Consider the following 25,699-nt stretch of genomic DNA (forward strand, 5'->3'; position numbering starts at 1 on the left):
GAAATGAGAGATGTGTGGATATAAAAGAGGGAGAAGGCAATCGTTCTTAACGATTAAGGCTTAAGGGTTCTTGGAAATGTTTAATGAGGATTAGGACCCACTTGTCAGTCCCTGTTATTTTCGAAGTACGTGTGGTTAGGTTGTAACCTGTTTCTTAGAGATACGGTAAAAAGAAAAGCGAGGCTCAGGCTACAAACCTATGCACACCTCCCCAACTCAACAGGACTTAACTTCTGAGTAGATACTAGGATTGCATTGTAATGCCATCAAGCAAAATTTGAACAAATATTGGCTCCTGCTGCCACCAAACCAGAAAGATGAATAAATACATATACTCAGAAGTACCATTGAATCAACAACTGACTCAGCCAGGTTGGTCTCTGGGACATCCCGCTGGTTTTAAAATCTTTACACTGGCTGCCAATTTGTTTCCGAGCAAAATATAAAGTGCTGGTTCTCACCTTTAAGGCATTACGTGGTCTAGGTCCAAGGTACCTTAAGGAGCGCGCCTTCTCCCCTACGTCCCCATCCACCACCTAAGGTCCTCTGAGGGCTCTCTGCTGCGGCTGCCTAATGAGAGACTGGCAGCCACACACAAGGGGACCTTTTCCTTTGCTGCCTCTCAGTTGTGAGATGACCTGCCGGTTGAAATGCGCCTGCTGACCTCGTTGAAGGTTTTTAAGCAGGCATTAAAGATGCTATTATTCCTGCAGGCCTTCCCTTTTTAGAACTCTTGTTCCTTTTACAGGCTTTTGTATACTGTTTTTAAGCAGTGTCATTTTAAGCTGTGTTTTATTGTTGGATTTTTAAAAAATTCTTTTTAGTTCAAAGTTGCTTTTAGTTATATGTTTGTATATATTGTCCATATGTTTTTATGTAAATGGTTTTTAAACTTTGTATATTGTATTTTAATGTTTCAACTTTTGTAAACCGCCCAGAGAGCTTTGGCTGTGGGGCGGTATAGAAATGTAATAAATAAATAATAAGATTTTTAATTTTATTTTACCTTTAAGTTAATCTTCTTAGGGAGCAATCCTATGGCCGCTAGTCAGCAGCTAGCCGGCATAGGATATGTGGTTTTCTGGGAACCAACCTCAGAGCCTGCGCTCCGAAGTCAGTTCCCAGAGAACCGACCTTCCCCCTCCCCTTCTGCGCTGTGTCACAGGGGAACAGCTCTGTGCTCAGAAGAGGCACGTGGAGCGGCAAAATCATGGCATTACGGGGGGTGTTTCAGGGCGGGGAAGGCGGAAATGCTGGTATAACACATCCTACGTGTCATCCGGCAGTCTCCTCCCCTGCTCCGCCTTCCCACAGCTAGACAGCCGAAATCAACTTGTCTAGCTGCAAATGCAGGGCAGGAGAAGCACGGAGGGAACGATCCCCTCTGTGTTTCTCCTGCCCTGCATTGGATAGGTGGTCGCCTCTGAGTCTGGAGGCCACTGCTTATCCCCATAGGATTGCGCCCTTGAGGATCGCCTCTTGTAACATATACCTCCCCGACCCTTGAGGCTGTCATCTCGGGCCCTTCTTTGAGCGTCCTCTCCAAATACAGTACTGCAGATGGCAATGAGTGAAAGGGGTGCCTCACTACTGAAATGGCCTTCCCAGAGAGGCCTAGTATAGTGTTATTTGGGTGCCATTTTGGTAAATACCTTTTTCTCAGGAATTTTCAATTATGTTTTGGTTCTAACATTGTTTACTTCTCTCTATTTTAAATGGGTCGGGAACTGTTTATTTTTACTTTTTTAAAGTGATACATGGCCTATTGCATTTTACTTGTTCCCTTTTACACCAGTTTTAAAGGTTCTGCACTGGTTGCCAATGAGTTTCCGTTCCACCTTCAAGGTGTTTGTGATGATGTTTGGGACCTCGATATCTGAGGGAGTACCTTTCACCATATACACCTGCCCAAGTATTAAGATCTGCCAAGGGGACTCTCCTCTCCATCTCATTGTGAGCTATACATTATGTGGAGATGTAACAGAGGGTCTTCTCGCGTGTGGAACATAAGAATATAAGAAGACCCATGCTGGATCAGACCGTTCACACAGTGGCTAACCAGCTGTCAATGGGGAACCCAAAAGCAGGATACTAGTGTAACAGCACCCTCCCACCCATGTTCCCCAGCAACTGGTATACATAGGCATACTGCCTCTGATACTGGAGACAGCATATAGCCATTGATAGCCTTCTCCTCCAGGAATTTGTCTAACCCCCTTTTAAAGCCATCCAAATTGGTGGCCATCGCTACATCTTCTGGAAGTGAATTCCATAGTTTAACTATGCGCTGTGTGAAGAAGGACTTCCTTTTATCTGTCCTGAATCTCCCACCAATCAGCTTCATGGGATGACCCTGGGTTCTAGTATTATGAGATAGGGAGAAAAGTATCTCCCTATCCACTTTCTCCCCACCATGCATAATTTTGTAATGGAATACTGTCCCTTCAGATGCTATGACACTGGCTACATTTTGGCACCATGTAAGATCTAACTATTTTTCAAACTTTTGAGTCTTATTGATGGTAGTTTGGCTTTGTTTTGGATTGTGGTTTTATGTGGAATTGTTTGTATTATTGTAGTATGCCCTGAAATCTATTGATATAGGTGGGTCAAAAATATTTTAATTAAAAAAAAATTAAATTCAAGGCTCCTGTGTTGCTCTGCCAGTTTTGCCACAGACTTACCGTGTAGCCTTAGGCAAGTCCCACAACTGTCACTTTATGAAATGTGGGTGGCAATCATTTTAATACCCTTACAAGCCTTCATTAGAGTCAGTAAAGTGCTTTGAGATCTGATGGAAAGAAGCACTCCAGTGCATAATTACAAACCAGAACATGATGGTGCTGAGACAAAGATTCAGTGCCAGCACCCCTCCCAAGTCACTTCAGGATTCACAGGCCCTCAGTCTTGAGGCATACTTGTATCGGTATGACCTGTGCACTCAAGTGCGATGAAGATAGTAGCATTTACAGGCAAGAGAATTTGTGGAGCAATAAAACCACAAGAAAGATAGTATTTTTCCTCTGCCCTGCTTTCCAGAAACAGAACCATCCTTTAGTTATAGTGGTACACGTCACTGCTTGCACTGAGGTTGTTAAAACCAACAATACTTAAGACTAGTGTGTTAAGTAGATAATACAAATATAAGTGTAAAACAGGATTCTTGTACATCACAAAGGTGCCATTTGCATTTGAGGGCAGCTTTGAATAGTTGTACAAACCATATTACCAATTTTCAGAAGGGTATTCATGTTAGTTTGTTGGGAGGAAAAAACAGTTGTTTTGTGGCATCCTGAAGATTAACAAATTTCTCAACATCTGTACTTTCTGCATCTCATTTCCCTCTGACTTCACTGTTTACAATTCCCCTTTCTACCATGGGTATATATTATACCCGTAACTCAGGACAACACTTCATGCACCACAAAAGCAAATGGCATAATTAATTGTATTAGTCTTTTAAGATGCCACAAGACTCTATTATATATATATTATGATACTTCTTTCAACAATCCCACTCTGCATCTCTGAGATGTTAATGGCTGTAACTGAGCTAGTAATATAATTATATTTTCACCAGCCTAGGCTAACTAGAACAGATAAAATATCTGTTAGGATTAGTATTGTGTTTGTTTATTCTCAACTTTTAACCAATTGATTATTTGCCAATTATATATGGTTTACAGTTCAATCCTATACATGTCTACTAAATCCAATGGGATTTACTTCCATGTATGTGGGTATAGTATTGCAATATATGTCTTCATATTTTGTCCCAAGTAAATGGAACAATCACTATCATATGGTCAGATATTGATTGTACATTCTGTATGACATGTCTTGAAGGTTCTAATAAGATCCTTTAAGATAAAAATAATGGCTTCTGTGGTGGAGTGGGATAGTGGGATATATTTTTTGTATGGATGATATGGTGACTATATGGTATGGAACTTGTCAGTGGGCAATGAGCATTTCCTGGAAACTCTTAATACCTGGCTATTAATAGTCCTCTGTTTCTGCTAATGTAAGATCACCTTGTTCCAGTGCTGGATGCAGATCAAGATGGGTGGATGTTATAGGTCAGTAATATTTTTAATAATACTTTATGATGATGTTCCCATTGATGATGTACATCTGTTTAGCCTAGCTCCCAAGGCCCAGTACAGTGTTTGCAACTTCTAGCCTTCTGGAAATAGCTGGCAACCTTTGGGGGGGTTGAGTTGGGTGACCACCTGTGCCTTTTACACATGCGTAATAGGTAAACATTTCAACAAGTGAAATTTGTTGAATTTTCATCACTGCAGCACAGTACAGCTGAAGAGTGCAGCTACGGAGCTTTCCCTGCCTATCATGCAGGCATAGAGTTGTTCTACGGGAGGGCCCGCGCATGCTTTGCATGCAGAAGGTCCCAACAGAGCTTCAGTTCTTCACATCACCACTTAAAAGGATCAGTTAGTAGGTGATGTGAAGGATGTCTCTCTGCTTGAGACCCTAGAGAGCCGCTACCTGTCAGAGTAGACAATACTGGGCCAGATGGAGAAATCTGACACAAGGCAGCTTCATGTTTTCCTAAAAGCAAAGGAACTCAGCCAGAAAAAAAACCATTAGCAACCCTGTTTGGAAGTGTTTCAGAAAGTAGATGAAGTAAAAGAACTATACTGCTGGGTGAAGGGAGGCAGTTTGTGGAAATTAGTGCAAGCTGAGCCTTAGAGGGGAACAGGCTGTAGCACCCATGGGAGAGAGACAAGTAGGATGACCCAGATGCAAAGAGGACAGGGTTGCTCTACGTTTAATAGCTATGTTGAGGGAATTTTGGTAGGTGCAGCAAATACGACAAATATCCAAAAGCGGGGCAGGGTCTGCTGAAGTTCCCGCTACACAACTACTAAAGATACAGGCGCTGTATCTTCCTTTAAGATACTATCTATGGATGGACGCTTAAGGTTTAAAGATGCACGCGGAGGCAGCAAATAATATTAACCAGTGGAGTTTAGGGTTCAGTGTACCTACAGCTGCCATAGGACAGAGGAGAGTATAGGTACATACCCTGTTCTGCCTACTGCAAGGAGATAACTTTTAACTGAGAAAGAGCATTACTCTTCTACACTGTTAAAACGGTATCTTTCTCCTACTGACCTGCTTGTTCATACATAAAACATGGTATAATTTAATTCTCCATTGTAAGGATTTACCAATGAAATGGAATTTTGTTAATGTGATAAATAAACTGACAATAAATGTACTTCCTGAAAGCATATCTTGTCACCCTTACAAATCTCAATTGATTTGTAATTCTTAAGCAATTGATTATGTGGGTACTACTTTTAATTTTTTTAAATTCAAAAGTCAACATTTTTAAGAACCAGTAGGTGGCACCAATAAATCTGTTGAGGAACTACAACACTGAAAATAAATCTTTATTTTTGTGCTTTGGTTTTTCAGCTACTATTATGGATCCTACTCATAATTTAAAGAACTAAAGAATTTTAATTGATTAAATACTTTCAAATATTGAATACTGAGAAAAAGAATTAGAAATAAAATAACTTGTCTCCAGGCTGCAGGGGAATGAAAAATCTGAGATTTAAGAGAACTTTGGTGCTCCTAAAGTAGCTCTTTCCAGCTTGGCTCATATGTATAAATAGTATTTTGTGTGTTCCTTGCATATTACCAAGCTACTCATTTTGATGAATTAACATCTCCTTTAAGTATATGTCTCTAGGGAGATAAAGCCCATGTAGTCTTGGGTATTCATGCATTCCCTGCTATTTTGGTAGTTCTGTACTCTCCCTCCCTCCCTACAACAGCCTTGATAAAAAAAGCTTTTCAAGTATCTTAAATACATATCTGGTTTAACGAGAAATGTCTATCCCTTTGCAAATTAATGTCCACCTATTGTACACGTTATAAAGCAGTTGCCTCAATTACTGTGACCTGCCTATGGCCACCTTCACATATTGCTTTTTTAGCAGGATCGTTCTTCTTTAATCACTGGTTTCTGCAGGAGTTTTAAACTGCCCCGCCGCTCTCCTGCTGCTTTCTCACAACTTCCCCCCTTCTGAGAACGGGGAAAACCCAGCATTTTCTGTGCTTGTGATTGAAATCGCCATCCCCCCCCCCCGTATTTCCCCCTTAGTGCTTTGTCCCGCTTTGTGTGGGCGTGTGCTAGGGGTTGTTGCTGGGCGGTGTTGAATAACACTGTTATGACAACAAATTGGGGGGGGCAGGTCACTGACCATGCTTCCTGTGACCATTCCTTCCTCTCTCCCAAACTGTAAAGTGGTTAACCATCCCAAATGCGTCCCTGAGATCCCTTTGAACACAGCAATGCCTACTTCTGAGTAAACTCATTGGCTGTAAGGCTTTCCTTTCCTGGGAGTAAGTGCCACTGAAATTTGTATGGCTTGCTTCTGAGTAGGCATGCATAGGAGTGCATTGTAAGTCTACTCAGAGTAGCAGTCTTAAGGTCTCCCATCCCCTTCAGTGCATTTACTTGGAACTTCCCGCTCTCATTGACTTCACTGACTGCTTCTTCTCCCTTTTGCCCACCAGTTTGATGGGCTTTTTTCATACAGCCATTGAATGGACATTCATATATCTATGTATAGGTTGTCTGGGTTAGGAGTTGGAGGCACTGCACTACAGTGGTTCCGCTCCTACTTGGATGGCCGATTCCAGAAGGTGGTGCTGGGGGATTATTGCTCTGTGCCTTGTCAATTGTGCCATGGGGTTCCACAGGGCTCTATTTTATCCCCCATGCTGTTTAACATCTACATGAAACCGCTGGGGGAGGTTATCCGGAGGTGTGGGCTGAGGTGCCATCAATATGCAGATGACACCCAGCTCTACCTCTCTTTTACATCAAAACCAGGTGAGGCAGTGGCTGTTCTGAATCAGTGCCTGGGCACGGTAATGGACTGGATGAGGGCCAATAAACTGAAACTCAATCCAGACAAGACAGAGGTACTGTTAGTGGGTGGTTCATCTGCCCGGCTAGGTGATATTCAGCCTGTTCTGGAGGGGGTTGCACTCCCCCTAAAGGATCAGGTTCGTAGTTTGGGGGTGCTCTTGGATCCAGAACTGTCACTTGAGGCACAGGTGAACTCAGTGGCACGGAGCACTTTTTATCAGCTTATGCACAGCTTAGGCACTGGTACAGATCGCGGCGGCTCGCCTGATTAAAGGCAGCCGCCGGCGAGATCACATCACTCCAGTGCTGAAGGAGTTGCACTGGTTACCAGTTGTTTTCCGGGCCAAATTCAAGGTGTTGGTTTTGACCTTTAAAACCCTATATGGTTCCGGCCCAGCCTATCTTAAGGAGCGCCTCCAGCAACACCAGACAGGCCGCTTAACAAGATCAGCCTCGGATGGCCTTCTCTCTGTCCCATCAGCCAGGACAGCTAGACTGGTGGGGACGAGGGAGAGGGCCTTCTCTGTGGTGGCCCCCACTCTGTGGAACTCCCTCCCTAGAGAACTCCGTCATGCCCCCTCTTTAATGAGCTTCCGTCGTGCATTAAAAACGTGGTTGTTCAGGCAGGCATTTGGGGTGGGTTAGGGTATTTTTTTAAAAAAAAATTTATGGTAAAATTTTATTGTTTTAAATTGTTTTATGGTGTGTTGTACATCGCCCAGAGTGGCTGGGTGACCAGTCAGATGGGCGATTAATAAATTTAATAAATAAATAAATAAAAAATAGGCTGGTATACCAACTATGCCCTTATCTGGACAGAGATAGCCTAGCTACAGTTATCCATGCTCTGATAACTTCTCGTCTGGATTACTGCAATGCGTTATATGTGGGGCTGCCTTTGAAAACAGTCCGGAAACTTCAGCTGGTCCAAATTAGGGCAGCAAGATTGTTAACAGGGACTGGCCTGCGAGCTCATATTACGCCAGTACTTTTCCAGCTGCACTGGCTGCCAGTCCATTTCCGGGCCCGATTCAAAGTGCTGGTGTTAACATTCAAAGCCCTTAACAGCTTGGGTCCAGGTTATCTGAAGGATCGCCTCCTCCCATATGTGCCTGCCCAGGCCTTAAGATCATCGTCAGCGGCCCTTCTCCATGAGCCCCTGCCAAAGGAAGTGAGGTGGGTGGCTACTAGGAGGAGGGCTTTTTCTGTTGTGGCACCCTGGCTCTGGAATGAGCTCCCTAGTGAGGTTCGCCTGGCGCCTACATTGTATTCCTTTCGGCGCCAGGTGAAGACCTTTTTATTTTCCCAGGCATTTTAGTATTTTAGCTTTCAAAATTTTTATCTTTGCTGTTTTAAATCTGTATTTTAAACTCCTGCACTGCTGCTAGGTTTTATTGTGGTTGTATTGTTATATTGTGGTTTTAATGTTCTATATATTTTAAATTGTTTTATTGTGTGTTGTTTGGTTTTAATTTTTGTGAACCGCCCAGAGAGCTTCAGCTATTGGGCGGTATAGAAATGAAATGAATGAATGAATGAATGAATGAATAAATAAATAAGCCGGGTCTAATGAAGGTGTCCCCGTGAAGCAGTCACCTGCAGGGGAGCTGCTAGGGATGACTTGGTGCACTGACTGTATACACTTCGTGGATTTCTTTCTTCTGTAGTTGGGAACCCATAAATCGGTATACCCTTCAAACTCAGTAGTGCAAGCAACGTGCTGCATTTAATTCCATCACACACTGACATACTTAGCAGAGAAGGACTAGCAGTGCCAGCTACCTCAGGGTAAGCCACCGAGAAGACTCTCCTCTCCCTCACCACAAAGTCGGAGGAAGGAGGGGGCAGGGGACTAGCTCCCATAGCCCACTATCCCGGTCACTAGAAGGGCTTCCGACTTCTGCTGTGGAGGAGTGAAGGGATAGGATGGGGCAGAGCCATCAATCATGTTACAGGAACCAATGATGAGGGGAGGGGGCATGGGGCCAGCAGCCCCCTTCTGTCCTGATTGTTCCATGCAGTTCCGCCCAGCCATGAAAAGGTATAGAGCAGAGGGGCGTACTATGAGAGATGCCTGTATACAGGGCCAGTGTAAATCCCGGAAAGGATCAGGAATCAAAAGGACCAGTCTGTAGTGGGATAAAATGCCAGGTGTGAGGAGAGCCTATATGTGTCTACCATCCAATGACACAGCTGGTTGGCCCTCTTTAGTCATGGTGCAATTCACCTAACCCACCAACTGAAGACCAATATTTCAGTTAACTCCATGCATCCAGGCACTTCTTTGCAAAAACTAATCTTGCTCTTTGATTGTAAAGGGACACTTTCATTTCTCTGTGCTTTAATTTGCTACAGTAAGTTATAGGTACTGTAAAAGTGCCTTTGGAGGGTTTTCTATAATAAATTTATTTTTGTATCCCAAGAACCCGTATCTCTTCTTTGTGATCTACTTTGGATGCTCACCTCCTTCTGTATACTTAGATCAGACCATTGAAATCAGTGAGACCTAAGTTATTCATGCCTAACTTAAATCCCATTGATTTCAATAGGTCCACTCTAAGTGTGGCTAACCTAATGCGAAGAGAAAACTCACTGGAAAAGACCCTGATGCTAGGAAAGATTGAAGGCTAAAGGAGAAGGGGACGGTCGGCAGAGGATGAGATGGCTAGATAGCATCACCGATGCAATGAATATGAGCCTGAGCACACCCCGGGAGAGAGCAGAGGACAAGAGGGCCTGGCGCGCTGTGGTCCATGGGGTCACAAAGAGTCAGACACGACTGAACAACTGAACAACAACAACAAAGTCTGGCTAAGTCTGGCTCCACCCCATAATTTCTGTCCTTTAAACCTCTTACACAGGGTCCTTCTTTTCTGGCATACTTAAACTGCCAAAAGGCATTACTGGCAAGCAATGGCATGTAAGAGCTTAATGGATGTGCAGGTGAAGGAACTCTTTACTTTGCAAAATTTTGATTTTTCTTGAAAATAATTTTTAGAAGAAATGTTGCAAAACCTCTAAATATTTTTATAAACTATAAAAGAAAAATTCCCATGCATAATGAGATCAATCTTCAAAATGCACATAAGTAATCAGTCTCAACTTGTTCTTAAAACCAGCCAGCCCCATCGATAGATGACAGCTGTGCCAAGATAGAGCCCAAATGATATAAAAAGTATCTTCTATGACTCTGCTCTTGTGTTTGTTTCATCTGTGTTATGTTCTCAGTAACGAAGGTTTTCTTAAGTCTGGAAGACCAAAGAAGTCAAAGTTAAAGATTGCCTAGTCTTCCAGTATGTGACAGGCCTGGTAGTGAAAAAATTAGTCCTGTAAGAGACAGATCTTTTTCACCTAAAATGAGACTTGTATGTGCTGGGTAAGGGTTGGTGACAATAATAGCTGTGTTAGCCTTTTTTTTAGAGAGAGATTTCCTGCCACTCCATTTGATACAACACACTGGGCTACAGCCTAGAGTTACAGCCTCTTCAGCATCTGTTAGATGGATTTTTGTGTATCTGTTCATTTTTAATTGGTGAATTACTTTGAATACTGCCTCTTTAACCTTTGAACTACTATTTTGAGTGGAAGCTTAGTCCAAATCTGATGAAGGATCACTTTAGAACAGGAATGATACTATTATGTTGCCAGATTAGATAAGGAGGTAACATTGGAACTGTTAGTTTGTTGCAGGGCTTGGTTCCTTGATGGCTCTCTGTTGGGTGGTTTTGCCTTTGTTTTAATTTGTTTCATTTTTTTCTAAGCTGCCCTGGGGACCCATTGAATAGCAGGGTATAAATCAAGTAAATATAAATACATATAAATACATATAACAAGGCCTGTGCTCGTTGAGAATTTTGAGCAATTGTTAGCAATTTAGGCTTAGAATACTGTGTACAGTTATGGTCACCACACCTAATTGTAGAGCTGGAAAAAGTGCAGAAAAGGGCAACTAAAATGATTGAGGGGCTGGAGCATCTCCCCTATGTGGGAAGGCTCCAACAGCTGGGATTGTTTAGCTTGGAAAAAAGGAGGGTAAGGAGAAACGTGACAGTTGTTGTTGTTGTTCAGTCGTGTCCGACTCTTCGTGACCCCATGGACCACAGCACACCAGGACTTCCTGGCCTGCGCTCTCTCCTGGAGCATGCTCAAGTCCATATTCATTGCATCAGTGATGCTATCTAGCCATCTCATCCTCTGCCGTCCCCTTCTCCTTTTGCCTTCAGTCTTTCCCAGCATCAGGGTCTTTTCCAGAGAGTTTTCTCTTCGCATTAAGTGGCCAAAATATTTGAGCTTCAGCTTCAGTATCTGTCCTTCCAATGAGCACTCAGGGTTGATTTCCTTTAGGATGGACTGATTTGACCTCCTTGTACTCCAGGGAACTCGTAAGAGTCTTCTCCAGCACCACAGTTCGAAAGCATCAATTCTTCAGCGCTCAGCCTTCCTTATAGTCCAGCTCTCACAGCCATACGTTAATACTGGGAAAACCATAGCTTTGATTAGATGGACCTTTGTCAGCAAGGTGATGTCTCTGCTTCTTACTATGCTGTCTAGGTGTGCCATTGTCAGGGTGGACACTGAGCCCATAGAATCCCAGAGTAGTTCTGATTTTGAGGAAGAGCAGTCGCTCCTGGGAGAGGAGCGCGCTCCTCTTTCCCAGGGCAAACAGCTGATGGAGATTCTTCCCACCAGCATGCCTAGGTAGCAGTCCAGAGAGTGACAGAGCGCGGATAGCAGACTTGGTGGACGTGCGACACCGACGCAGAGAGCGGCACCAAATGGAGGGCGCAGAAAGGAGGCGTAGTGCCCGGTTGGCGCGCAAACAACGGCTACGCCCAGAGGATCCAAGGGAAAAGGGGAGGGACTCTCCCTAGTCCTTAAGTTCAGGAGTCTGCCAGTAATTCCCTTTCAAACAGGGACCAACTGTTCCAACTTAGGGCATAGGTACTGTGCTACTCAGATCTAGCTGCAAACGGTAGAGTTGTTAAGTTGTAAAAGAAGAATAAAGCTTTGAAAGGAATCCCTTTGTCTGTGTCTGGACTTGGCTACTGGATTAGACTGAGAGAGGCCTCCAAGGAGCCCCTGACAGCCATAGCTTTCCTCCCAAGGAGCAAGCGTCTTTTAATTTCATGGCTACAGTCACCGTCTGCAGTGATCTTGGAGCCCAAGAAAATAAAATCTGTCACTGCTGCCATTTCTTCCCCTTCCATATGCCAGGAAGTGATGGGGCCAGATGCCATGATCTTAGTTTTTTTAATGTTGAGTTTCAAACCAGCTTTTGCACTGTCCTCTTTTACCCTCAACAAGAGGCTCTTTAGATCCTCTTCGCTTTCTGCCATTAGGGTGGTATCATCTGCGTATCTGAGGTTGTTGATAATTCTCCCGGCAATCTTAATTCTGACCTGTGATTCATCCAACCCGGCGTTTCTCATGATGTACTCTGCATATAAGTTAAATAAGCAGGGTGACAATATGCAGCCTTGTCATACTCCTTTCCCAATTTTGAACCAATCAGTTGTTCCATGTGTGGTTCTGACTGTTGCTTCTTGACCCTCGTACAGGTTTCTCAGGAGACAGGTAAGGTGGTCTGGTACCCCCATCTCTTTCAGAATTTGCCACAGTTTGTTGTGATCCACACAGTCAAAGGCTTTAGCGTAGTCAATGAAGCAGAAATAAACGTTTTTCTGGAATTCTCTTGCTTTCTCCATGATCCAGCGAAAGTTGGCGATTTGATCTCTAGTTCCTCTGCCTCTTCTAAACCCAGCTTGTACTTCCGGTAGTTCTCGGTTCGCATACTGCTGAAGCCTAGCTTGTAGGATTTTGAGCATCACCTTGCTGGCATGTGAAATGAGCGCAATTGTATGGTAGTTTGAACACTCTTTGGCGATGCCCTTCTTTGGAATTGGAATGTAAACTGACCTTTCCCAGTCTTGTGGCCACTGTTGAGTGTTCCAAATATGTTGGCATATTGAGTGCAGCACTTTAACAGCATCATCTTTTAGGATTTTAAATAGCTCAGCTGGAATACTGTCATCTCGGCTAGCTTTGTTGTTAGGAATGCTTCCTAAGGCCCACTTGACTTCACTCTCTATGATGTCCGGCTCAAGTTCAGTGACCGCACGATCATGGCTATCAGGGACGTTAAGATCTTTCCTGTATAGTTCTTCTGTGTATTCTTTCCACCTCTTCTTAATCTCATCTGCTTCTGTTAGGTCCCTGCCTTCTTCGTCCCTCATCATGCCCATCTTTGCACAAAACGTTCCCTTGATATCCCCGATTTTCTTGAAGAGATCTCTAGTCTTTCCCATTCTGTTGTTTTCCTCGATTTCTTTGCATTGTTCATTTAAGAAGGCCTTCTTGTCTCTCCTTGCTATTTTTTGGAACTCTGCATTCAGTTGGATATATCTTCCCCTTTCTCCCTTGCTTTTCGCTTCCCTTCTTCCTCAGCTACTTGTAAAGCCTCATCAGACAGCCACTTGGCTTTCTTGCATTTCTTTTTCTTTGGGATGGATTTCGTTGCTGCCTCCTGAACAATGTTATGGACCTCCGTCCATAGTTCCTCAGGCACTCTGTCTATCAGGTCTAATCCCTGAAATCTATTCCTCACCTCCACTGTATATTCATAAGGGTTATGACTGAGGTCATACCTGAATGGTTTAGTGGTTTTCCCTACGTTCTTCAATTTAAGCCGAAATTTTGCAAGCAGCATCTCATGATCTGAGCCACAGTCAGCTCCAGGTCTTGTTTTTACTGACTGTATAGAGCTTCTCCATCTTTGGCTGCAAAGGACATAATCGATCTGATTTCGATATTGACCATCTGGTGATGTCCATGTGTAGAGTTGCCCCTTGTGCTGTTGGAAAAGAGTGTTTGCTATGATCAGCGTGTTCTCTTGGCAAAACTATTAGCCTTTGTCCTGCTTCATTTTGTACACCAAGGCCATGCTTGTCTGTTACCCCGGTGATTTCTTGACTTCCTACTTTAGCATTCCAATCCCCTATGATGAAGAGGACATCTTTTTTTGGTGTTAGTTCTAGAAGATGTTGTAGGTCTTCATAGAACCAATCAACCTCAGCTTCTTCGGCCTCAGTGGTTGGGGCATGGACTTGAATTATTGTGATCATGAATGGTTTGCCTTGGATTCGTACTGAGATCATTCTATCGTTTTTAAGATTGTACCCCAGTACTGCTTTTCCCACCCTTTTGTTGACTATGAGTGCTACTCCATTTCTTCTAAGGGATTCTTACCCACAGTAGTAGATACGATGGTCACCTGAATTAAATTCGCCCATGCTTGTCCATTTTAGTTTGCTGATTCCCAAGACGTCGATGTTCAATCTTGCCATCTCATGCTTGACCACCTCCAGCTTACCTTGATTCATTGATCTGACATTCCAGATTCCTAAACAATATTGTTCTTTACAGCATCGGATTTTCTTTTCACCACCAGACACATCCACAGCCGAGTGTCCTTTCGGCTTTGGCCCAGCCGCTTCACTCTTTCTGGCGCTACTATGAAATACCCTCTGCTCTTCCCCAGTAGTATATTGGACACCTTCCGACCTGAGGGGCTCATCTTCCGGCGTCATCTCTTTTAGCCTTGTGATACGTTCCATGGGGTTTTCTTGGCAAGAATACTGGAGTGGGTTGCCATTTCCTTCTCCAGTGGACCACATTTTGTCAGAACTCTCCGCTATGACCTGTCCATCTTGGGTGGCCCTGCACGGCGTAGCTTATGGCTTCACTGAGTTACGCAAGCCCCTTCGCCACAACAAGGCAGTGATCCATGAAGGGGAAACATGACAGAGGTGTACAAAATTATGCATGGTGTGGAGAATGGGGATAGGGAGACATTTTTCTCCCTCATAATGCTAGAACCTGGGTCATCCTATGAAGCTGAATGGTGGGAGATTCAGGACAGACAAAAAGTACTTCTTCACACAGCACATAGTTAAACTATGAAATTTGCTATGACAAGATGTAGTGATGGCCACCAACTTGGATGGCTTTAAAAGGGGGTTGGACAAATTCCTGGAGGAGAAGGCCATCAGTGGCTACTAGTCCTGATGGCCCTATGCTACCTCCAGTACTAGAGGCAGAATGCCTGTGTACACCAGTTGCTGAGGAACATGGGCAGGAGTGTGCTGTTGCACCTGTGTCCTGCTTGTGGGTTACCGGTCAACCGCTGGTTGGCCACTATGTGAACAGAAAGCTGGACGAGATGGACCCTTGGTCTGAGCCAGCTTGGCTCTTCATATGTTCTAGGCTGCAGTCTTATACCTACTTACCTGCCAGTAAGCCCAATTTAACACAGTGGGACTTAGGAACATAGGACACTGTCAGACCACTGGTGTATCTAGCCCAGTATTGTCAACACTGACTGGCAGTGACTCTCCTGGGTTTCAGGCAGGATTCTTTGCTAGCTTTACCTGGAGATGCCGAGGACAGATCCTAGGACTTTCTGCATGCAAGCATATGCTCTACCAGTGTGGTACAGTCCCTCCCACTTCTGAGTAGGCATGTATAGGATTGTGCTCTTAGGATGCATTATATTTCTGTCTGAGAATGGCAGGTAACCATGAGATGTCAGCTGTCATCTTTCCTACAGGAGAGGAAAGGTTCCTCCTGTGCAAGCACCGAGTCATTGCTGATTCCTAGAGGGATGCCGCTTTCACTGGCATTTTCATGGCAGACTGTACCGGGGTGGTTTGCCATTGCCTTCCCCAGTCGTGTCTACCTTTCCCCCAGCAAGCTGGGTACTCATTTTACCGACCTCGGAAGGATGGAAGGCTGAGTCAACCTGAGCCAGCTACCCGAGACCCAGCTTCCGCTGGGATCGAACTCAGGTCATGGGGAGAGTTTCGGTTGCAATACTGCCAGTTTAATCATGGAGATGACTGGGCTTTGGTCCAGCCAAGTGATACACATGGTGCTTCCAGACAAGGTTTTTATAGTGCCATCACCCTGCCCCATTCACAGAATTTTACAGGAGGGTCCAGATTATGATACCTTGCACTCATAACCTCCTGTTTTTTCACTGATTGGTAGTGCTAGGAATCCTCCATCTGGAAACACCCACATTGTAAGCCTGTCAGCAGAACTAATCAAGAACAATGTAAGAAGACACAAAGCAAAAGGAAAAAGGAATGGTGAGAGGAGAGGAGAAAAGCAAGCAGCCTTTCAGCAGGGCTGACCCTGCTCTCCATCTCAGCTCCCTCTGCTACAACCTGCTGGAATGGCTGTTGGTAGAAGCACGTGTGTCACTTCATATTTCTCATTTAACTTGTCACAAAGTGCATCCCCCCTCCAGGGGAATGGGTCATTCCCCATGACTTCCATCTAAAAAAATCAACTTGACCGCTTACATATAGTCACTATAAACTTTATTAGTCCTTGTCACCACACAGGACCATTACATTCAGTTGTTGCAGAATCAGGACCACTTCTTGACTTTACTAGGTAAGTACTCACAGGAGCAGGCTGTTTGTCAGTGGGCCACTACTGGTGAGTACCTGCAGGACCAAGCTGGACATTCACTGAGACAAGGTAAGTTAATGCAATACTATGCACCACCTCTGCAGTTGATACAGATAAGTACAGGCAGGACCAGGATGCATTCTCACTGAATGATTGAAGTGTATACAGGATCAAACTGGATACCCAAAAGGCAATATGGTCAAGTACATGAGGAATCAGGCCTTGTTTAGTAATTGCCAGATCAGACCCAATGCTCACCAAGGTGGTTGGAGGAGTAATAAATTTCCTCCACATTCAATCCTCATTGTATCCAACCCCTTGCTGTTGTCTATGCTGGTAGGTCATCCTCAGTCTCCAGGTATCTATTTCAGCCCCTTTTCCTAGAAAATAACAAGTGCCTCTCTAGACCCTCCACCTTCTTTCTGTGGCCCCTTCAGGGTGGCTTTTACCTGATGCTGCTCAACTTCCTATTTTCCCTCCCCTACTTCACCTGCATCCAGCCTTTTATCTTTTGTGTCTGCCCCACTTCCTTCACCTGTCTGAGTCCTGGACTCAGCCTTTTAAAGAGCCCTTGTCCTGACTTATGTTTTGTTCACTTAGCTTTAACCGATGTGGGCTCTTTTTACCACATACCTGAGAACAGTTGTGGTTTTGCACAGCAACCCCTGACTGTTCCTCACACTTGTGCAGAATTATTTTGGTCAGTAGTGCATGATTGAGTGTAATCCTTGTTTCTTTTTAATGTTCTGTTTATGATAATAGATTTCAGTCACTGCTTTTATTGCTTCTGTAAAATGTGTGCCTCTCACATACAAAATAAACAAATAAAACCCAACAAAGCAAAGATAAGGAAAAATAATGTTTTTACTATAGTATATTGTAGACTCAGGCTACAAGGCTTCGCTGTTCTGCTTTATAGCTCGGCAAGTCTAACCAACACCCAATATAATTTCTGGAACAGAACAATCAGTACAACGTAACTTTGGGGGATTGCCAACACATGTGAAGATAGAAACAAATAATTAAGGTTGTCTTTTCAGCACATAACAATAAAACCTAGGTTTTTTTGAGCTCCTGGGGATCTGAACAAATTACAGAATATGTTCCATTTATATAAGAGCGAGACTCCCAAGTATTAGTTTCAGTACCAAGTAAATCTGCACAATCCCATTGCCAAATGGTTTTGCAAAAGGCTACAAATGATGACCCACAGGGATGCTGTCTCTCTCTATGTCCCTGTCAGGAAAAAATACAAAATTTTGACAATGTCATATGTTTGGATTGCTTTGATATCCACATCAGAATTTGACATTTCAGAGGAAGAAACTGCAACACATCTGCTTTTTGCAAATGACACGAGTAGAACTGTTAAACTTCGTAAAGGCGGTCTCAACCCTGGTGAGTTGGGAATAGTTCACATCTTGCTTTATATTCATGATCTCCAGCTGCATCAGACTGTTGCTGAACCTGAAAGCTAAGAAGAGACTGAGGAAAGAAAGGCCTGCTTTAGTGGGGCTGACTGAAAGTCCCACACTAATTTAATTGCTTTAGAACAGAATTTGCAGTGTGCTATTGACTGTTTTCTAAGGACAGCAGGCACATAATTAATTCTGACTCTGGAAATGACTGCTTGAATTTGTGACTGCCCAGCAAAGTAATTATTTTGAATTGTGTGGGGTAGCACAAATCTATTGTCCCTAAAATCCTTAAAGAAGCATCATGGGATGAATATTGAGTTGCACCTTCCTAGGGTTTGATCAGCATACTGCAGGGGAGTTTGTGGAAGGCTGTAGTAGCATTGAATTGGTGTACTAAATGGCATCAAGATAATACTCAGACCGACCTGTAACTGACTCAATTTCAAGTTCTTATGGCAAAAACTGAAAGCAATTTTGTAGAGCTTATTGGATTCACATTCCCAAAGCTTGGATTTTCACATGGGACACCAGGTCTCAAAACTCCAAAATTGCATTGATCAATTAAATGCCAATATGAGAGATTGCCAAGATGGTGCATTTGAGCAGGTTATTCATTATCAAAAATTCATATCCTCCAGAAGAAGCACAGGCCAAGGACCTCATGCCATCATCTCCCAAGGAAACCACCAACATACCCACCTTCCCAGGTGCCACTTAAAGATTTGTGTGCCCTAAAGGAAGGCAAAGAGAAGCCCAAACCAGGGAGCATATGCCATCAGGTCCTGAAGAGATCACAAGGGTCGATACCAGTCTGCCATGTTATTGTTTTGTCTTTTGTAAGACACAAACTGGAAGCATGCAAGGGGAGCTACATTAATATTTGAGGCACAACAGATTAGAAAATGCTGCTTCTGATCAGTGGTGTAGGGAGACCAGGGCTCACAGGGTTGAAGAACCAGGACTTTTGGATTAGCAGGGATGATGATATAATCTGCCACTTTCCTCAGGCTTCCGTGTTTCCTCTGAGCTGAACTGCAATCCTCACAGTAGTTGGGGGTTTCACAATGTATGTCCCCTCTATTGAGGGGGATAAGCCCCTTTGCCCTATTCGCTCCCAAGTGAACAACATACGCATGTAAATGCAGCTACTATGTTGTTGTTGTTCAATCATTAAGTCGTGTCTGACTCTTCATGACCCCATGGACCATAGCACGCCAGGCCTGAGTGTAGACTTCATTAATTATTGTTACAGCATAGGATTATTGAAGTCAATAGCTACAGGATCAGGATCACTTCTTGGAAATTGTAGTAAGTAGCTGCAAGACAAGGTGAAGAGTCTCTGGAGTAATAACAGGAAGTGCCTGCAGGACCAGGATAAAAAGTCTGAGTGAAATAAGTAGCTGCAGGACCAAGATGGATGCTTGCTGGGTGATTGAGGTAAGTATCTCAAGATGGATGCAAGATTAGGTTGAATGTCTATGGTGGGGGTAAGGAGCTTCAGGGCTAGAGTGACTGTCCATAAAAAAATAAAGGTAAGTAGGTGTAGGATCAATGAGAATGCTTACAAAATGATGTTAGATGTAGATAAGTAGTTGTAGAGTCAGGATGATCTGTTACTGAGCTTGCTGTGGAATTGAGTACATTTTTTGTCCACTTGTTCCTGACTGCACTCTAAGGTCTTGCCTGAGTTTCCTAGCAGCCTCCTAGCCCTGTCTTCCCATTGTCTCACATTTGCCAAGGTAATGACTGGATTTGCACGACACAACAATCCAACATGGGGAGCCAGCCACGGTGGGATGTCATGTTGTCTGAACCCAGGGCTCTCTCTGCAGGGTGGCTTAATTTTTGTGAACAAGCCACCCCAAGAATCCGAAGCTTGTTGTAAGGTTGTTCATACCTATGATAGGTTGTGTTGTCTGAACACAGGGGAGCAATTTGATTGTGGGTTGCTGGGATCACCTACAGAGCCACTTGGCAAGAGCGGCAAAAAAGCCTGTGCTTCACAATTTCACCAGCCTCTGGCCTCCCTTGCCAGTGACTACCCCTCTACTGATGCCCACATGGCACTTCAGAAGGACTGTCACTCATTTGCCACCTTAACAAAAAAAAAGTGCCTCAAAATTACACGAATGGGGTCATAATTAAAAAAAATCCTCCTGTTCTTTCGCAAGTGTGCAAGAGCACACTTTCAGGTGTCCCTTATGTGTAGTCTTGCCTGGTCAATTTCCTTGATGTTCCCTCTGTCAAAGAGAGCCCTTTAGAGTAGGTAACATACAAGAAAACTGACAAGATGAGACTACATAATGTACACACAGTTGCGAAGGACTAGAGGAGAAATCATAGTAAGAGAAAGGAGGGACCTAGTGGCAAAATACAGAAGCGCCAAAACGGGGGCAAAAGGTGAACAGAGTAAGTGCACCAATATCTCCTCTTGGCAATGTAATCCCCTCGCTTTTAAGTATTGAACAGACACTTAGGATGCAATCCTATGGAGATAGGTGGCCGCCTCCGAACTCGGAGGCGACCGCCTATCCTAAGCAGGGCAGGAGAAGCACGGAGTGGGAGCATTCCAACCACGCTTCTCCTGCCCTGCTTTTTCTGCTAGACAGCCAATTGTGGCTGTCTAACCACAGGAGCACGGAGTGGGGAAGGGGGCTGCTGTACGACACATTGGATGTGTCGTACACACAGCTATGCCCTCCCCACCCTGGAGTGCTGCCAGCCGCACCCCTTTTTGGCTGCTCTGCACTCGTCTTGTGAGCATGGAGGATGAGGCTGTTCCGTGCTGCCTCTGAGGCAGCGTGGAAGTGGGGGGAGGTCGGTTATCTGGAAACCAGCCTTAGAGTGCGGGCTCAGAGGTCGGTTCCTGGAAAACGGCATATCCTATGGCTGTCTAGCAGCCATAGGATTGCTCTCTTAGTGTCCTCCATGTTCTAAACACTTCTTCAAGTCTCCAGCTAGTCCCTTTCGGAGCAGTAACTTTTTCGGTTACTGCATTTCAGCAGGTATATGCAAATCCCCGACAGTTTACAAAAAACCAACCCTGAGAAGGTGGCTGCATGGAATGGAGTGAATGGGGCCCCATTTGGGGGGTGGGGGTGGGGGGTGTAAGTACTGCTAGTGCAGGCACACAATTTGCTCCATCCCATTCAGCCATCCTCTAAGGGTTTTTTTAAACTGTTGGAAATATTTGTGCAAATTTAATGGCTGGGAAGTATGTGGAGGGGAAATTTGTGCACCTGCAGTAACTGTCTGAAGAGGAGGTGTGAAAGCGGGGGGGGGGAATATCTCCCCTTTCTGGACTAGCTGGAGACTTGGGAAAGTGTTGAATGGGAGATGGGAGGAGGACACTGAGAAATGTCAGTTCAACATTTAAAAGTTATAGGATTATATTGCTGAAGTGAAGATATTATACCCCCCCCCCATTTTGGTGCATGTACTCCTTTCGCCTTTCCCCATTTTCAGAGCTTCTGAATTCTGCTACTGGGTCCCTCCTTTATCATATTATTTCTCTCCTGGTCCTTCACAACTGTGCACCAATTAACCTACAGTCAGGGCCAGAAATATTGGAACAAGGATAACTGTTTTGGCAGTTGGCCTCTGTATACCACCACATTGAAGTTGAAAGGAAACACACCCAGATGGGAGCGAAGTCAGGACTTTCAGCTGTAATTCAAGGGGTTTGACAAAAGTGGGGCACTAACCATTCAGGAAGGACAGCCAGTGGCAGACACACAACCCCATCATTGGTGGCTCATAAGTAATGGAACAAACCAACATAATCTCAAACTTAAGAATCGCCTTTAATACCTGGATGAAAATCCTTTGCAGTCAATGACTGCCTGAAGTCTGGAACTCATGGGCATGACTGAATGCTGAGTTTCCTCCCTCGAGATGCTTTGCCAGGCCTTCACTGCAGCTGCCCTAGCTGCTGCTTGTTTGTGGGTCTTTCTGCCTTCAGTCTTGTCTTCAGTAAGTGAAAAGCATGCTCTATTGGGTTGAGATCAGGTGACTGACTTGGCCATTGAAAAACATCCCACTTCTTTGCCTGGGGAAACTCTTGGGTAGCTTTGGCTGTATGTTTTGGGTCATTATCCATCTGCAATATGAAGTGGTGTCCTATCAGTTTGGCAGCATTTGGCTGAATCTGAGCAGAAAGTATAGCCCTATACACTTCAGAATTCATCCTGCTGCTTTTATCAGCAGTCAGGTCATCAATAAACACCAGTGACCCAGTTCCATTGGCAGCCATACATGCCCATGCCATAACACTGCCTCCACCAGGTTTGACAGATGATGTGGTATGTTTTGGATCATGAGCTGTTCCTTTCCTTCTCCATACTTTTCCCATCATTCTGGTACAAGTTAATCTTGGTTTCATCAGTCCAAAGAATCTTATTCCAGAACTGGGCAGGCTTTTTTAGGTATTTGCTGGCAAAGGCTAATCTGGCCTTTTGGTTCTTGAGCATTACCAGTGGTTTGCACCTTGTTGTGAAGCCTCTATATTTACATTCATAAAGCTGTCTCTTGACTGTAGATGTTGACAATGACATGCCTACCTCTGCAAGAGTGTTCTTGACCTGGCTAGATGTTGTGAAAGGGTTCCTCTTCACCATGAGCAGAATTCTGCGGTCATCCACTTTAATTGTCTTCCGTGGTCTTCCAGGCCTTTTGCTGTTGCTGAGCTTGCCAGTTAATTCCTTCTTTTTCAGGATGTTCCAAACTGTTGTATTGGCCACTCCCAATGTTTTTGCGATCTCTCTGATGGGTTTATGTTGTTTCCTCAGCCTAATGATGGCCCCCTTCACTCGCATGGACACCTCTTTGGACCTCATGTTGGGACTTCCAGTGAACAGGTACCTAACGCAAATGTAACTCTCAGAACCACCTCCAGGCCTTTTATCTGCTTGATTGGTCATGGGGTACCCAGGAAACAGGCCACCCCTGGCCATGCAGCTGCTTGTCAACCATTCTTTCCATTACTTATGAGCCACCAACGATGGGTGTGTGTGTATGCCCCTGGCTGTCCTTCCTGAATGGTTAGTGCCCCACTTTTGTCAAACCCCTTGAATTACAGCTGAAAGTCCTGACTTCGCTCCCATCTGGGTGTGTTTCCTTTCAACTTCAATGTGGTGGTGTACAGAGGCCAAATGCCAAAACAGTTATCCTTGTTCCAATATTTCTGGCCTGACTGTATATGCCCTGAAACATACAAGGACATTGACCAGGCAAGACTACACATATTGGACAGCTGAAAGTGCACTCTTGTGCACTTGTGCACTTGGGGAAGGAGCCTGGGGAAGGAGGACCAGCCAGCAGCTGCACCGGGTGAGCCTGAGCCTGCTTCTGCCCCCGCCACAGGTACTTAAGGCGGGGCTGCCAGAGGCAGCGCCTCGGCGTCACACCAAGTGCGACGCTAAGTGCGCACTTAGCGTTGCACTTGGAGTCGCAAGATCTACCCACCTGCCTCTCCAGAGACACCAGCAGCCACAACACCAGCAGCAAATAGCAGCAGCAGCAGAGGGCAGCAGCTTTAAAGACCAGGGGAAGGGGCAAACATGGACTATCTGCTCCTTCTTAGCTGCTGTTCTCTTTTATCTCTTTTATATTCTTTTAAACTGTTGTATATTTTATATCTTAATATTTTAATATGTGCCTGGGAGGACTATTGGACAACTCAGGGGGTGGGGGAGGTGCCACCATAACTGTGGTCACGGGCAGGGGGAGGTATGGCGTTGGGGGATTAACAGGCCAGCTGAGGAGAAGAGGGGCTAGACACCTTACAGCTGTCCCCTCTTCTGGTTCTTCCCCCAACCTGATGGTTCCTGGCAGCCTTACCAGTCTGCCCTCGGGTCTGGTGGTGCTGCTGCTGAATGCCAGGTCGGCCCAAAATAAGACCTCCCTCATCCATGATTTGATTGTGGATGAGGGGGCTGACCTGGCATGTATTACTGAGACCTGGGTGGGGGAACTGGGAGGGGTCACTCTCTCCCAGCTGTGCCCTCCTGGGTACTCAGTGCAGCACCAACACCGACTTGAGGGTCGGGGAGGGGGGGTTGCCATGGTCTATAGGAATTCAATCTCCCTCTCCAGGCTTCCTGCTCATTCGAGTGCAGATCTTGAGTGTCTGTACCTTGTGTTGGGTACCCAGGACAGATTAGGGATTCTGTTGGTGTACCGCCCACCCCGCTGCCCATCAGACTCCCTGCCTGAGCTGACGGAGGTGGTCTCGGACTTGGTGTTGAGGACCCCCAGGATGATGGTCCTGGGGGATCTCAACTTCCATGCCGAGGCCGCTGTATCCGGGGCGGCTCAGGACTTCATGGCCGCCATGACAACCATGGGGCTGTCCCAACATGTCATCGGCCCAACGCATATAAAAGGACACACGCTTGATCTGGTTTTCTCGACTGGGCAGGAGGATGGTGATCTGAAAGTGGAGGAATTAACATCTGTCCCTTTGTCATGGTCAGATCACTTCCTGCTGAGGTTAGACTTCTGGCGGCCTTTCCCCTCTGTAAGGGTGGGGGACCTATTAAAATGGTCCGCCCCCGGAGATTAATAGATTCCGATGGATTCCAGAGGGCTCTGGGGGATTTTCCTGCTGGTATGGCTGGTGCTCCTGTCGAAGCCCAGGTCGCTCTGTGGAATGCAGAGATGACTCGGGCGGTTGACACGATCGCGCCCAAGCGCCCTCTCCCTCTGAGCAGAGCCCGGCCAGCTCCTTGGTATACACCTGAGCTGAGGGCAATGAAGCAAGAGGGGAGACGGCTAGAACGCAGGTGGAGGAAAACTCGTGCTGAGTCTGACCGAACACAGGTAAGAGCCCACTATCGAGCCTACTCTGTGGCGGTGAGGGTGGCAAAGAGGGAGTTCTTTTCCACCAGCATTGCATCTTCTCAGTGTCGTCCGGCAGAGCTTTTCCGAGTGGTTCGCGGCCTCTTACATTCTGGGCCAGGGAGAGAGACGGTGGAACCCTCGGTAGCACGCTGTGACGAGTTTGCGCAGCACTTTGAGGATAAAGTCGCTCAGATTCGTCATGAATTGGACACCACCATTAATGCAGTTCCATTGGTAGAGGCGTTCAGAGCACCGTCTGGTCCAGTTTTATTGGATGAGTTTCAGTTACTGAGGCCTGAGGATGCGGACAAGGTGCTTGGCCAAGTCCGATCGACCACTTGTGTGCTTGACCCTTGCCCTTCATGGCTTATTAAATCAAACAAGGAGGGGTTGTCCGGCTGGGTCCAGGAGGTTGTAAATTCCTCCTTCAGAGAGGGAGTGGTGCCTGCTGCTTTAAAAGAGGCAGTAATTAGACCACTCCTGAAAAAGCCTAACCTGGACCCAGAGGATGTTAACAATTATAGGCCAGTGGCCAACATCCCCTTCCTGGGCAAGGTGCTTGAGCGGGTGGTTGTAGGACAGCTCCAGGCACTCTTGAATGAAACGGATTATCTAGATCCATTTCAATCAGGCTTCAGGCCTGGTTTTGGAAGAGAAACTGCCTTGGTCACCCTGTGGGATGACCTCTGCCGGGAGAGGGACAGGGGGAGTGCGACCCTGTTGATTCTCCTGGACCTCTCAGCGGCTTTCGATACCATCGACCATGGTATCCTTCTGGATAGGTTGTCTGGGTTGGGAGTTGGAGGCACTGCACTACAGTGGTTCCGCTCCTACTTGGATGGCCGATTCCAGAAGGTGGTGCTGGGGGATTATTGCTCTGTGCCATGGCAATTGTGCCATGGGGTTCCACAGGGCTCTATTCTGTCCCCCAAGCTGTTTAACATCTACATGAAACTGCTGGGGGAGGTTATCCAGAGGTGTGGGCTGAGGTGCCATCAATATGCGGATGACACCCAGCTCTACCTCTCTTTCTCATCAAAACCAGGTGAGGCAGTGG

The sequence above is a fragment of the Heloderma suspectum genome, chromosome 4, assembly GCF_057233095.1.
Source record: "Heloderma suspectum isolate Gila_16-S chromosome 4, 16-S_ref, whole genome shotgun sequence".
NCBI lineage: Eukaryota > Metazoa > Chordata > Lepidosauria > Squamata > Helodermatidae > Heloderma > Heloderma suspectum.